General features: G+C 48.3%; 2 protein-coding genes across 2 annotated transcripts in view; one reads left to right on the top strand and one right to left on the bottom strand.

The window, feature by feature from the left end:
- The window catches only part of LOC142290883 (mitogen-activated protein kinase 11-like), a 92661-nt gene extending 84214 nt beyond the window's left edge, over positions 1-8447 (bottom strand). The window contains exon 1 of the mRNA XM_075334948.1: positions 8392-8447. The gene's annotated coding sequence lies outside the window, so the exon portion shown is untranslated. The remainder of the gene's footprint in view (positions 1-8391) is intronic.
- LOC142290884 (trefoil factor 1-like) overlaps positions 1-15000 on the top strand; it is a 201648-nt gene that overhangs the window by 185848 nt on the left and 800 nt on the right. The window lies entirely within an intron of this gene.

The raw sequence follows: 15000 nt of genomic DNA, 5'->3' as shown, positions 1-15000 counted from the left end.
CAGGGGCTGCGGAGGGAGCACGGTCCCAGTGCCTGGAGACCGATTAGGATCCCACTTCACCCAGAGCCCTTAAGGGATGGGGAAGGAAAACAGCATGTGGCTCCTGCCTATGTACCCGCAATGGGTACCTCAACCTTAACAGCACCGCCGACCAGAGTGGGGTGAGAAGGGAGCATGCCGTGAGCCCTGTTATGGGCCCTCTTTTCTTCCATCCGATATAGTCAGCAGCTGCTGCTGACTAATTTGTGGAGCTATGCGTGCATGTGTGCCTCCTTCGCACAAAGCATAAAAACTGAGGAGCCCGTGATGCACGGGGGGGTGTATAGGCAGAAGGGGAGGGGCTTTACACTTTTAAGTGTAATACTTTGTGTGGCCTCCGGAGGCAGAAGCTATACACCCAATTGTCTGGGTCTCCCAATGGAGCGACAAAGAAATGCTTTTTATAATAAATAGTGTTTTAGCTTTTTTTTTATTTTTTTAGTTGAGCAGAGCTGCATGAGGGCTTATTTTTTGTCCAACAAGTTTAAAAAAAATTGTTTTGGTACAATTTTGGGGCACATACGGTAACTTTTTTTTTTTTTTTTTTTTTTAACACTTTTTGATTCAGAATTAACAAAAACTATCAATTCAGTTATGGGTTTTTATTTATTTTTATTTTTTTTTGCATGGTTCACTGTACAGTAGAAGTGATAAGCCAGAAGTATTCTTTGGGTCAGCAGGATTATAGCAATAACAGATTTATATGCGGTAGTTTTTTATGCTTTGCTACTTTTACACTAAACTAAAAAGTTTTATAAAAATGAATTGGTTTTTGCATTGCCATATTCTGAGAGTTGTAACTATTTTTTTTCTGAATATGCCACATTAGGGCTTGGTTTTTGCAGAACGGTTTGGAGTTTTCATTTATGCAATTTCTGTTTACATGAATATTTTCCTTTCTGATGGCTGGTTTCATTCATTCCAGTACTATTGTACTGCAATTCACGAGACCTGTCAGTGTCTCACTGACAGAGCCCATTAGACTCTGCTCATAGCAGCATGTAACAGGCCTCCGTACCCTGGGGTCATCAGATGACCTCAGGGTACCATAGCAATGATCGGCACCCGTGATTACGATAGCGGGGGACTGATCCTGTCAAGGGGTTCTTTTAACCCTCTTAAAAGGGGGTAATCAGATCAGCTCTAAAAGCAGTAGAAAGAGATGCCCGTGGGTGTCAGCTGTCATCCGTGGGAAATTCCTATGCAGAGGGGCTCTTTTCACTTATCCCTAGTGCTTGAGGAAAAAAGGCCCCTGAATGACTGCCGTTAACATCGGCGATCAATAAGAAATTCATTATAATTTAAGCACTTGCTTGGTTGCCGGCTCCAATGGTCATCACATGGCCACCGGTCTTCGATTTTCAAACTTACAGTTACAGGACAACTAGATTCTCGTCCTGCTTTTCTCAATGAAGCAGAAGCTGTTTTTGAGAGACTTAGGAAGAGCTAGTCAGCACTTGACTGCAAATATGATCACATATGAGTGGACATGTGATGAAAAGAAAACCGCTTGAGCTGTGTCCAGGAGGGCCGCAAAACTAAATTATGACCCCGTTTGCAGGAAAATTAGATTCACTTCTTCTGATGGAGCATAATCCTGTAGAGTTTATGGATAATGTTTAGGAACACAGTTACATTCACATTTCTGCTGAATGAGGTGTAATAACTTAGGCTAGGTTCACACTTCCGCTAAATTGTATCAGTCACAATCCGCTGCTCCGGTAAACAATTGAATCCGTTTAGCAGATCGGGTTACCAAGCAATGCGCTTTGGTTACTTACCCGATATTTACCTTGGTTACGTGTGCAGGGAGCCAGCGCTAAGTGGTGTAAGCTGGTAACCAAGGTAAATATCGGGTAACCAAGGAAAGTGCTTTGCTTACCCGATATTTAGCTTGGCTACACGTGTGCAGGGAGCCGACACTTCCCCGCTTGGCTCCGCCCCCTCCCGCACTACGCATGTACACACACACACACACACACACACACCTGTCCCCAGCCATGCAGACCGCGGCACTGACGTCCTCAGCTCCACGGCCCCGCTCTGCTCCGCCCCCCTCGCGCTCCGTTCCCCGCACACAACGGAGTCAGACAATAAGTTCTCTTTTTTGTCATCCGTTGTACAACGCATCAGTCACATGCGTCAATCGACGCATGTGACTGATGCAAAACAATGGAAATGTGAACTTAGCCTTAGATTATTAAAAAAAAAAAAAAAAAAAACCCACACATTAAGCTAGGCCACTTAGCAATCGTGTATGGGAGCAACCCAGTCTCTGAATAACAGACCCGGGTTGTCTTGTGAGATAACCCACCTGTTTTAGCTCACAAAAGGTGTGCTACAAGACCAGGAAAAAGCTTGAGGTACAGTTTTAGCTCAGCAGCTAACAACTGTAAAATCTGTAGAAGTAGAGATTAGAAAACGGATAGGTTTCGTTTCTTGCAAAGTTGCTTATTTTGTACATTCAATCTAGATGTAAACTATAATAATTTGTAGCAATAAAGTAATAAAAACAGGAACGAAGCTCTTAAAGCAGAAACGAGAATGTGCTTGGTACCATAAGTGGTTGTCCACTATGAAAAAAAGAAAGGTGGGGTGTCAGCAGACCTGTCACCTGCTCATAGTGAAGACATGCACAAAACAGGCATATAGTGTAGATTACAAGCCCACACTACTGCTACTTACCAAGAGATCAAGGAACATGCATTATTAAAGGGGTTTTTCAGCCTTATGCTAAACAGTCTGAACGCAAGACTGATACATTGCAGTAAAGAGAATAGATTTACACTGATGAGGTATGTAGCTTACAGGGCATTGCTTAGACAACAGTACCCACTTCTCAGCAGGGCGCAGGATTATATTAGGAAGCTGTAATACGCCTCACTCACACATTGTTGAAGCTTTATGTATAGAAAATCACACCAACCTATGAATGACACATCAGGAGTCACGACTAGAGCTGAGCAAATTGATTTGCAGGCACTGATGTGGGAGCCCTGCGAACCTCCTTCTGAATTGCTGTAATCTACGATGCATCTTCTGATTAGTAGACCTGGTGCAGCGTCATCTCTGCAGCATGCAGGCATGGCGCCGTGTAGGAGCTACTAATCAGGCGAGCAGGAACAAGGCTGCTCGCAGGGCACTGAATTCCGACTCTTCCTCTAGACCAGTGTCCTGTGACAAGACACTCATCTCTCTAGCCCAGATAGTGCAGAGTGCAAACCAGAAACATTTTTTTTTTTCTTATGAAAAAGACTTTTCATACCTTTGAAAGCGATAAATCTGTCAGAATACCTAATTTTCTTTCCGTTTAGAGGAAACATGCACGTTTCCACTTGAAGTATGGTTACAATGCAAATGTATGTTGGTCTGAGCTCTCTACACTACATTATTTACCGCACAATTACCAGGACTGAAAAGCCCTTAAAGAGAACCTGACAGCATGCTTTTACTTTAACTAGCAAAGGCATGGCCATAATGGCACTGTTATACTGATTAAATTGATACCTTTAGTGAAGAAATCTGCTTTGTGGTTTTTCTTCTGATGGAGTATATGGATGTCTAATATGTACGGGTCCTGATGTGCAGTTTATGGATTATATTTAGGAGCTCAGGGCTACATTTACATTTCTGCTGAATGACAAGAGGTTAGCTGAACCTGGGGATTTATTTTTGAATAGACCATTTAGCAAACGTGTATAGGGGCAACCCGGTCTCCAAATAACAGACCTATATTGCTTTGGAAGATTATAACACCAAAGAGAAAGCCAAGGACTACAATGCAGAAAGATAGCGCTTAATAGTCCTGAAGGAACCAATAGTAATAGCAGGGACTAAAACTTAACATTTAATTATAAATATTAAAATGGTAATAAAGTGCAGTGCATAATACAAACTAAAGTGCCAAAAAGAAAAAGGAACAATCTCACCCGATCTTTCTTCGCAGGTAAGGAAAGGCACCAATCAGATAGGAGAGGAAACATGGGCCGGAAGAACCAGGGTCAGCAGTCGGGTAGTTATGTAAAAATCATTGTCGTGCCCTGTAATAGCTTCCGCCCTGACAAGGGCAGCACCCAAGTAAGCCGTCTGCCCCGCAACCTCATAAAAATTAAAGAAACGCCCTCCCGACGCGTTTCCCTCTCAATATACCACCGTTTATCCTTGCATACACAGGTTTTTTCTGAAGGTGTACCATCTGTACCAATCCCTGCCACTGCAGGTTGAGATATTTTGTTTCTCCCCTGATGAACTCTCCATATTGAGAGGGAAACGCGTCAGGGGGGGCGTTTCTTTAATTTTTATGAGGTTGCGGGGCAGACAGCTTACTTGGGCGCTGCCCTTGTCAGGGCGGAAGCTATTACAGGGCCATGACAGGGATTTTTACATAACTACCTGACTGCTGACCCTGGTTCTTCTTCTTTTAAATGTTAAGTTTTAGTCCCTGCTATTACTACTATAGATTATAACACCCCCCCACCTCCGCAAGAGGTATGCAAAATGACCAGTTTTTATGCAATACGATTTAGGTGCACAGTGGTAGTACTGTGGGTAGAGCCTTCAGCTCCTGCCCCGGTGCCTGCCTTTGTCGTCTGTATGACAGGTCACTGCTTTATGAGTGACCGGCCTCCTGTTTTAAAGTTCACCCCAGCCCCGTCAGCATAGCAGGTGGTGCTTGCACAGACTCATCACCCCCCCCAACAGTCTTCAATGAAATTACTCTAGTGGCTGTGTGTGTGCAGATTGATCTGTCAGCACTAGTGTTGAGCGGACCCAAACTGTAAACGTCCGGATCCGCGCGGTTTCAGCGCTATCTCCGGGCCGGACCCGGGATTCCGTGTGCACGATCCGGAATCGGCAATTAATAAAAATGAAAAAAAAAAAAAATAAATAAATAAATGGGCGTTTCATACTTACCGAGACTGTGTCATGGCGGCATACTACTTCCGGGTCGCGCGCTCACTTCCTCTGCTGTGCACGCAATCACACAACTTTACGTATTTTTCCCGCCCACCGGCCGTCCTCTCAGCTGTGATTGGTTGCAGGCTGACGCGCCCCCCAGCCTGTGACAGTCTGCCGCGGTCATCGCTTATCGCGGCTCAGTAATAGGCTGCACTCAGAGCGGGCAGTCTTCTCTATAGCTGCTCGCTCTGACATGTAGCAGAGCTGGATGTGTCGGCGTGGGACTTCTGTGGATTACGTCGGAGCGGCAGGGTGTTTGGGGTTAATAAAGTGGTGAAGCAGGGTGTGTTTTGTACTTTATTTCAAATAAAGGATTGTTCTCTGTGTCTGTGTTTATTTACTGTCACTTACATCTAATAGATGCCTGTGCCATCACACAAAGCTAGGGTTTAGCAGCAGCTGTGTGCCGCTATTAACCCCTGCTATTACGCCAACTGGCAACGCATCCCGCCTCCGGGAAGAGCCGGTATCGCACACCGGTATGGTCACATTAATAGATGCGGTACTACTGGGCTGCTGCGGGCTGAGGATATAGCAGCCCCCAGCCGGCGTTATCTTGGCAGGGGATAAAAACTGGGGGGAACCGCACGTCATTTTTTTTTTATCTATTTAAAAAAAAAAACAAAAAAAAAAACAAAAACAAAAAACTTTTTTTTCTACGCCGCAGTCACACTTGTGAGGAACTCCCGCGAGTCTGACATCGTAGAACAGCTGCACACTTCTGACAGGAGCGTGCATGTGTTTCTAGGTACATGCACGCTCATGTTGAGACAGCAACAGGCTGTGCCGGGTGATGTCAGACCCGCACGAGTATGACAGCGCATCACCGGCACTGCTGCACACTTCTGACAGGAGAAAAAAAAAAAAAAATTTGGTGCTGAAAGCTGGTGCAGAAGATTTCAGCACCAAATGTGCACCTCCTGGCAAAAAAATTGCGGAAAAATAACAGTGTCAAAAATCGCAGCAAAAAAATTCCGCCAAAACACCGCATTTTTTTGCCAGGAGGTGTAGATTGGATGCAGGAATATGGTATAAAAATTTCAGCACAAAATCTGCGTCTCTTGGCCAAAAAAAACTGATTTTTCTGCTAGGAGATGCAGGTCTGTGAACTCAGTGACCTCCACCTGAGGTCAGGTTACTTGCGATCACAGATGAAGGACCGTGGGGAATCTCCAGCTGTGACCGCAAATGACCTGAGTGACGTCACCGCTCAATGTGCAGCTCAATCATTCTCTGGAGCTCACAGAGAGCGGTCGGTCAAGCCGCTCTCTGTGATAGTGATATTCAGATGTAGCAGAGCTGAAGCGGCGTGGGACTTCTCCTGTGGATTACGTCGGAGCTGCAGGGTGTTGGGGGGTTAATAAAGTGGTGAAGGAGGGGAAGTTTGTATTTTATTCCAAATAAAGGATTGTTCTCTGTGTGTTGTTTATTTACTGTCATTTACAGTTTTGTGTGATGCAGGTATCTGATAGACGCCTGTGCCATCACACAAAGCTAGGGTTTAGGAGCAGCTGTGTGCTGCTGTTAACCACTGCCATTACCCCGACAGGCACCGCATCACGCCTGCGGGAAGAGCCGGTAGCGCACACCGGTATGGTCCCATCTAACAGATGCGGCAGTACCGGGCGGCTGCGGGAGGATATACCAGCCCCCAGCCGGCGTTATCTTGGCTGGGGATGAAATAGGGGGAACCGCACGTTGGTTTTTGTTTTTTACTTTCACCGGAATGACACATGCGAGGGGCTCACGAGAGTCTGCCATGGCAGCACCCGGCAAAGCCTCGTGTGACTCTGGGCACTGTATACACAGCACAGATACAGCGCGACAGCTGGGGCTGCAGCCACGCGCTATAACTGTACTGCCGAGTGTTTACCACTGTGAACTGACCGACAGACTGTACTGCTTTCCCCGCCCACCGGCCATCCTGGCGCCTGTGATTGTTTGCAGTTAGCTGACACGCTGACACTCAGGGTGGGGACGTGTCTGACTGCAACCAACACGCGCTGGTGGGCGGGGAAAACAATGAATATTGAATTGTTGGCTCCGGAAGGTAACAGCATGACCCGGAAGAAGTGTGCCACCATGACAGCGCCTCGGTGAGTATGCCGTGCTCGCTCCTAGCCCCTCCACAAACGTTTTTAACCTCCGGATTCCGGTCCCCATTGACTTATATGGGCACAGGATTCCGGAGCGGATCGGACTCATTTTTAAATCTGGCAGTGATCCGCCGGTGCCGGATTATTGGCAGTCCGATCAGCTCTAGTCAGCACTCAATTTTGCAAACTGTTCTCGTATTCACTTACGTATTGATTAAAATGGAATGTATTCATTTATACTGAGCACTGTGTATGTATCACAAGTAGATCTCTGGAGAACACATTTTTTGGGTTTATTATTCAGTATTTCACTGCATGTATTGGAGCACCAGTTATAAGAAAAAAAGAGCACTAAAGAGATAAAAAATTGGCTGAGCAGAATCTCGGCCTCTATTATGAGGGGTAGACACTAATCGATCATGGGATTGCAGGATCTAATAAAAGCTTAGTCAGTGCTGCTTTTACAAGGTAAGAAATAGATACAAAGAAGAGGAGCTGCACAAGGCTTTAAAGTAAAGTATCCAAACTATATTATTGGTATTTGGTATGCCTAGTTCACCAGAATTCTTGTGAGGGTTTGTACCTTATACTCCAGTTGCATCATGCGAGACCTGCGCTCAATCAGCGCTGGCTTCCCTCTTCCTGCTTTTAGATGTATGGATCATCAGAAGGAAGTGAGCGGCCAGACTTGCTCTTTATGTTCGATTTGTCAGAAGGCTGGAAGAGGGAAGCCAGCGCTGTTAGCGCACAAGTCTCGAATGATGTAATGTAATCCCCAGGAGAACGAGTACTGAAACCGCTGGAAAGGTGTCAGCACCGGAGGGGAGTATAAGTGATTTTATTTTAACGGGAGACAAACATTCTGATTGTGAAGGGGTTGTCTAAGTAGTGCGCAACCGCTTCAAACCCTCTAGTGGTTTCTCAGGGAAACATAAAATTGCATTTAATTCTACTACAAAATAGTTACTCGGAAATATTCTGAACTTTATGTATCAGCTATCGCATCCAAACATGGATAAAAAGTCCAAATTTATTTTATGACAAAGGGCGCATAGTATGCCCGAATAAAGATGCCTCTACCACGCTGGTGATTAATGTTATGGACATTAAATATACTTGTTTGGATATACCATCCTTCCTTTTTGTACTTTTGACTACTTGTGAGTCAGCAGATAGAGCGGCACCTTTTTTCAGATAAGACAGATCACATATTGCAGAGTACAGTGAGCTATATTTGCCTTGTGCTCTCCTTTATGTAATCACTCAGGTGTGTACACCATGGAAGGAAAATACTTACACTTCATTGAAAGTTTCCACTGAAGTAGATGGTGTAAAGACATCGAGTAATCCTATCACCTGAAAAACAAATGACATTTCAAATTCAAAAGGCAATCATTTTAAATAGGAGAAAATCATTTATTTTTTCATAGTTTCCTTGTAGAAGCAAATAGTCAAGCCATTCTGCTTGCGAAACAAATCTACAGACATTTAATACCCGATAAGGTGCATTGAAGATAGTTTTATTCCAGGTAAACAGAGAATCCAGAAATCAGACAAGCAGACTGCTTGTCACTTAATGATTAACCATCAAGCAGAACTGAAGAGTCAGTTCCCATCATTCTAATTAGTAGAATGCCAATATATCTTTTATATGTATTATATATAATAGAAATTGTCCCTACAGTCAACCTGCTGGCCACACATCTTCATATTTGATAAGTGACTGACTAATATGGCAACACATTCAAGGCGTTGTCTAATCTTTTATCCTTAGGAGTAGGATCGCTACCTTGCCTCCTGCTTGCAACAGGAAAACTGACAGCTTAGGCTCGCGACATGGTTACGCCGCTTGTCTGAACCATGCACTCTCCCAGGCTGCACACAGAGTCAGCTTTGCCTCTGCTGCATATAGAGCGCACATGAGTGACGCTGGCTGGATCCTGAGATCTGGCCAGCTTTAAAACGGAGCTTGCACGCTGTAAAGCAAAAACCTTGTAAGGCCTCCTTCACACATCAGGGATTCTGGTATACATGTTGCAGTTTTTAGGCTATGTGTCCACGGTAGAATGTTGCTGCGGATTTTTCTGCATGAAAATCCATGACTTTCGCGGCAAATCCGCACCTTATTTTTGCCGCGGATTATTTTTTTTCTTTCCCCATTCTATACCCAAAATCCGCACCAAAATCTGCAACAATAATTGACATGCTGCAGATTTTTCCAGATCAAAATCCGCGGCAAATCCGCCGCGGAAAAATCCGCAGCATGGACACAGCATTTCCAAAATGCCATTGAAATGGCTTGGAAGTGCCGCTGCTGCAGATTTTCGGAAAATCCGCGGCAAAATCCGCAGCGTGGGCACATAGCCTTATACGTACCAGAATCACGGGCATACCCATTATAGTCAATGGGTCTGCGCACACAACAGTAATTTCTCACTGACGTGTTTCTGTGCGGCGCGTGTGTTCCGCACGGAGTCAAGTTCGTTTTTTATGGCATCACTGATGTCCCACGGACCACACACAATGGTGTGATTTGTGTGCCACGTACCAGAGAAAACACTTACATTTAAAGAAGGGAATTTTGTTTACTTACCGTAAATTCCTTTTCTTCTAGCTCCAATTGGGAGACCCAGACAATTGGGTGTATAGGCTATGCCTCCGGAGGCCGCACAAAGTATTACACTAAAAGTGTAAAGCCCCTCCCCTTCTGCCTATACACCCCCCGTGCTCCCACGGGCTCCTCAGTTTTGGTGCAAAAGCAAGAAGGAGGAAAAGAATTATAAACTGGTTTAAAGTAAATTCAATCCGAAGGAATATCGGAGAACTGAAACCATTCAACATGAACAACATGTGTACACACAAAAAAAAAAAAAAAGGGGCGGGTGCTGGGTCTCCCAATTGGAGCTAGAAGAAAAGGAATTTACGGTAAGTAAATAAAATTCCCTTCTTTGTTGCTCCATTGGGAGACCCAGACAATTGGGACGTCCAAAAGCAGTCCCTGGGTGGGTAAAATAATACCTCGTGATAGAGCCGTAAAAACGGCCCCTTCCTACAGGTGGGCAACCGCCGCCTGAAGGACTCGTCTACCTAGGCTGGCATCCGCCGAAGCATAGGTATGCACCTGATAGTGTTTCGTGAAAGTGTGCAGGCTCGACCAGGTAGCTGCCTGACACACCTGCTGAGCCGTAGCCTGGTGCCTCAAAGCCCAGGACGCGCCAACGGCTCTGGTAGAATGGGCCTTCAGCCCTGAGGGAACCGGAAGCCCAGCAGAACGGTAAGCTTCGAGAATTGGTTCCTTGATCCACCGAGCCAGGGTTGATTTGGAAGCCTGTGACCCTTTACGCTGGCCAGCGACAAGGACAAAGAGTGCATCCGAGCGGCGCAGGGGCGCCGTCCGAGAAATGTAGAGCCTGAGTGCTCTCACCAGATCTAACAAGTGCAAATCCTTTTCACATTGGTGAACCGGATGAGGACAAAAAGAAGGTAAGGAGATATCCTGATTGAGATGAAAGGGGGATACCACTTTAGGGAGAAATTCCGGAACCGGACGCAGAACCATCTTGTCCTGGTGAAACACCAGGAAAGGGGCTTTGCATGACAGCGCTGCTAGCTCAGACACTCTCCGAAGTGAAGTGACTGCTACTAGAAAAACCACTTTCTGCGAAAGGCGTGAGAGAGGAATATCTCTCATTGGCTCGAATGGTGGTTTCTGAAGAACCATCAGCACCCTGTTCAGATCCCAGGGTTCTAACGGCCGCTTGTAAGGAGGAACGATGTGACAAACCCCCTGCAGGAACGTGCGTACCTGTGGAAGTCTGGCTAGGCGCTTCTGGAAAAACACAGAGAGCGCTGAGACTTGTCCCTTAAGGGAGCCGAGCGACAAACCCTTTTCCAGTCCAGATTGAAGGAAGGACAGAAAAGTGGGCAAGGCAAAAGGCCAGGGAGAAAAACCCTGAGCAGAGCACCACGACAGGGAAATTTTCCACGTCCTGTGGTAGATCTTGGCGGACGTTGGTTTCCTAGCCTGTCTCATAGTGGCAATGACGTCTTGAGATAATCCTGAAGACGCTAGGATCCAGGACTCAATGGCCACACAGTCAGGTTGAGGGCCGCAGAATTCAGATGGAAAAACGGCCCTTGAGATAGCAAGTCTGGTCGGTCTGGTAGTGCCCACGGTTGGCCGACCGTGAGATGCCACAGATCCGGGTACCACGACCGCCTCGGCCAGTCTGGAGCGACGAGGATGACGCGGCAGCAGTCGGCCCTGATCTTGCGTAACACTCTGGGCAACAGTGCCAACGGAGGAAACACATAAGGGAGCTGAAACTGCGACCAATACTGAACTAAGGCGTCTGCCGCCAGAGCTCTGGGATCTTGAGACCGTGCCATGAACGTCGGTACCTTGTTGTTGTGCCGGGACGCCATGAGGTCGACGTCCGGCACCCCCCAGCGGCAACAGATCTCCTGAAACACGTCCGGGTGAAGGGACCATTCCCCTGCGTCCATGCCCTGGCGACTGAGATAATCTGCTTCCCAGTTTTCCACGCCTGGGATGTGAACTGCAGAGATGGTGGAGGCCGTGGCTTCCACCCACATCAAAATCCGCCTGACTTCCTGGAAGGCTTGCCGACTGCGTGTGCCGCCTTGGTGGTTGATGTATGCCACCGCTGTGGAATTGTCCGACTGAATTCGGATCTGCTTGCCTTCCAGCCACTGCTGGAACGCTTTCAGGGCAAGATACACTGCCCGTATTTCCAGAACATTGATCTGAAGCGAGGACTCTTGCTGGGTCCACGTACCCTGAGCCCTGTGGTGGAGAAAAACCGCTCCCCACCCTGACAGACTCGCGTCCGTCGTGACCACCTCCCAGGATGGGGGTAGGAAGGATTTCCCCTTCGATAATGAAGTGGGAAGAAGCCACCACCGAAGGGAAGCTTTGGTCGCCTGAGAGAGGGAGACGTTCCTGTCGAGGGACGTCGGCTTCCTGTCCCATTTGCGTAGGATGTCCCATTGAAGATGACGCAGGTGAAACTGCGCGAAAGGGACTGCCTCCATTGCTGCCACCATCTTCCCCAGGAAGTGCATGAGGCGCCTCAAGGGGTGTGACTGGCCTTGAAGGAGAGATTGTACCCCTTTCTGTAGTGACCGCTGCTTGATCAGCGGAAGCTTCACTATCGCTGAGAGGGTATGAAACTCCATGCCAAGGTATGTCAGCGATTGGGCCGGTGTCAGATTTGACTTTGGAAAATTGATGATCCACCCGAAACTCTGGAGAGTCTCCAGGGTAGCGTCGAGGCTGTGTTGGCATGCCTCTTGAGAGGGTGCCTTGATCAACAGATCGTCCAAGTACGGGATCACCGAGTGACCCCGAGAGTGGAGGACCGCTACTACAGTAGCCATAACCTTGGTGAAAACCCGTGGGGCTGTTGCCAGGCCGAACGGCAGTGCCACGAACTGCAGGTGTTCGTTTTCTATGGCGAAGCGCAAGAAGCGCAGGTGTTCTGGAGCAATCGGTACGTGGAGATAAGCATCTTTGATATCGATCGATGCAAGGAAATCTCCTTGGGACATTGAGGCGATGACGGAGCGGAGGGATTCCATCCGGAACCGCCTGGTCTTTACGTGTTTGTTGAGAAGTTTCAGGTCCAGGACAGGACGGAAAGACCCGTCCTTCTTTGGGACCACAAACAAGTTGGAGTAAAAACCGTGGCCCTGTTGCTGAAGAGGAACAGGGACCACCACTCCTTCTGCCTTCAGAGTGCCCAGCGCCTGCAGAAGAGCCTCGGCTCGCTCGGGAGGCGGGGATGACCTGAAGAATCGAGTCGGGGGACGAGAGGTGAACTCTATCTTGTAACCGTGAGACAGAATGTCTCTCACCCAACGGTCTTTTACCCATGGCAGCCAGGTGTCGCAAAAGCGGGAGAGCCTGCCACCGACCGAGGATGCGGAGTGAGGAGGCCGAAAGTCATGAGGAAGCCGCTTTGGTAGCGGCACCTCCGGTGGTCTTCTTAGGACGTGACTTAGACCGCCATGCATCAGAGTTCCTTTGATCTTTCTGAGGCCTTTTGGACGAGGAGAATTGGGACCTGCCCACGCCCCGAAAGGACCGAAACCTCGACTGCCCCCTCCTCTGTTGGGGTATGTTCGGTTTGGGCTGGGGTAAGGATGTATCCTTTCCCTTGGATTGTTTGATGATTTCATCCAAACGCTCGCCAAACAATCGGTCGCCCGAAATTGGCAAACTGGTTAAGCGCTTTTTGGAAGCAGAATCTGCCTTCCATTCCCGTAGCCACAAGGCCCTGCGTAGTACCACCGAATTAGCGGCTGCAACCGCCGTACGGCTCGCAGAGTCCAGGACAGCATTAATAGCGTAAGACGCAAATGCCGACGTCTGAGTGGTTATGGACGCCACCTGTGGCGCGGACGTGCGTGTGGCTGCGTCAATTTGCACTTGACCTGCTGAGATAGCTTGTAGCGCCCATACGGCTGCGAATGCTGGGGCAAAAGAAGCGCCGATAGCTTCATAAATGGATTTCAACCAGAGCTCCATCTGCCTGTCAGTGGCATCTTTGAGTGAAGCCCCATCTTCCACTGCAAGTATGGATCTAGCTGCCAGTCTGGAGATTGGAGGATCCACTTTGGGACACTGAGCCCAACTTTTGACCACGTCAGGGGGAAAGGGATAACGTGTATCCTTAAGGCGCTTAGAAAAACGCTTATCTGGACAAGCATGGTGATTCTGGACTGCCTCTCTGAAATCAGAGTGGTCCAGAAACATACTCGGTGTACGCTTGGGAAACCTGAAACGGAATTTCTCCTGCTGAGAAGCCGACTCCTCCGCCGGAGGAGCTGAGGGAGAAATATCCAGCATTAGATTGATGGACGCAATAAGATCGTTCACTATGGCGTCCCCGTCAGGAGTATCAAGATTGAGAGCGGCCTCAGGATCAGAATCCTGATCAACTGTCTCCGCTTCATCAACCAGAGATTCCCCCCTCTGAGACCCTGCACAATATGATGATGTCGAGGGAAATTCTAAGCGAGCTCGCTTAGTCGGTCTGGGGCTGGGGTCTGTGTCAGAACCCTCAGCCTGGGACCCATGAGATACCCCGGGAGGACATTGTTGGTCCAACTGAGGTGGGCCAGGGAACAAAGATTCAACAGAGTCCCTGTGCTGAGATACCGGCCTGGACTGCAAGGCTTCTAGTATCTTAGCCATAGTCTCAGAGAGTTTTGCAAACTCCGTCCCCGTCACCTGGACAGTGTCAGCAGGTGGCTCCCCCTGGGCCCCTCTTAGCAGAGGCTCTGGCTGAGTAAGTGCCACAGGGGCCGAACAGTGCACACAATGGGGGTCAGTGGAACCTGCCGGTAGCGGGGTCGTACATGCGGCGCAGGCAGCATAAAAAGCCTGTGTTTTGGCACCCCTGCCTTTCGTGGGCGCCATGCTATTATCTTCCCTGAGCAACACAATAGGGTATATAGCCAGAAATCAACTGTGCACCATACAGTGTAAAATATATATACCATAAACATATAATGTTACACTACTGCACAATGGGGCTAGCACCACAGGTGCTGCTTACCACCCGCTTAAAGCGGTTGTGAGGCCACCAGAGTCCCTGCCTGGGTCTCCCAGACTTTATCCCCCTCTGCAGCGTCCGAGGAGCTGACAGGAATGGCTGCCGGCGTCCTGAGGAGAGGAGGGAGCCGTGGGCGTGACCCAGAAAGTGCGGGAACTGGTGCCCGCACTGTGCACAGTGAGGGGGGTGGAGTATGCAAAGCATGCTCCAGCCCTCAGTGCTGCTCGTTCTGTGCAGCGTCCCGCCCTTCCCCTGCCTGTCAGGGCTGGGGGTGGGAAGAAAAGAAACTAGGCCGCAAAAAGCCGGGGACTCTAGTAATGAACGCG

This window comes from Anomaloglossus baeobatrachus, chromosome 2 (genome assembly GCF_048569485.1).
Source record: "Anomaloglossus baeobatrachus isolate aAnoBae1 chromosome 2, aAnoBae1.hap1, whole genome shotgun sequence".
NCBI classification, from domain to species: domain Eukaryota; kingdom Metazoa; phylum Chordata; class Amphibia; order Anura; family Aromobatidae; genus Anomaloglossus; species Anomaloglossus baeobatrachus.
Note: the sequence above shows the minus strand (reverse complement) of the source record. Positions and strands in the feature narration are given on the sequence as shown.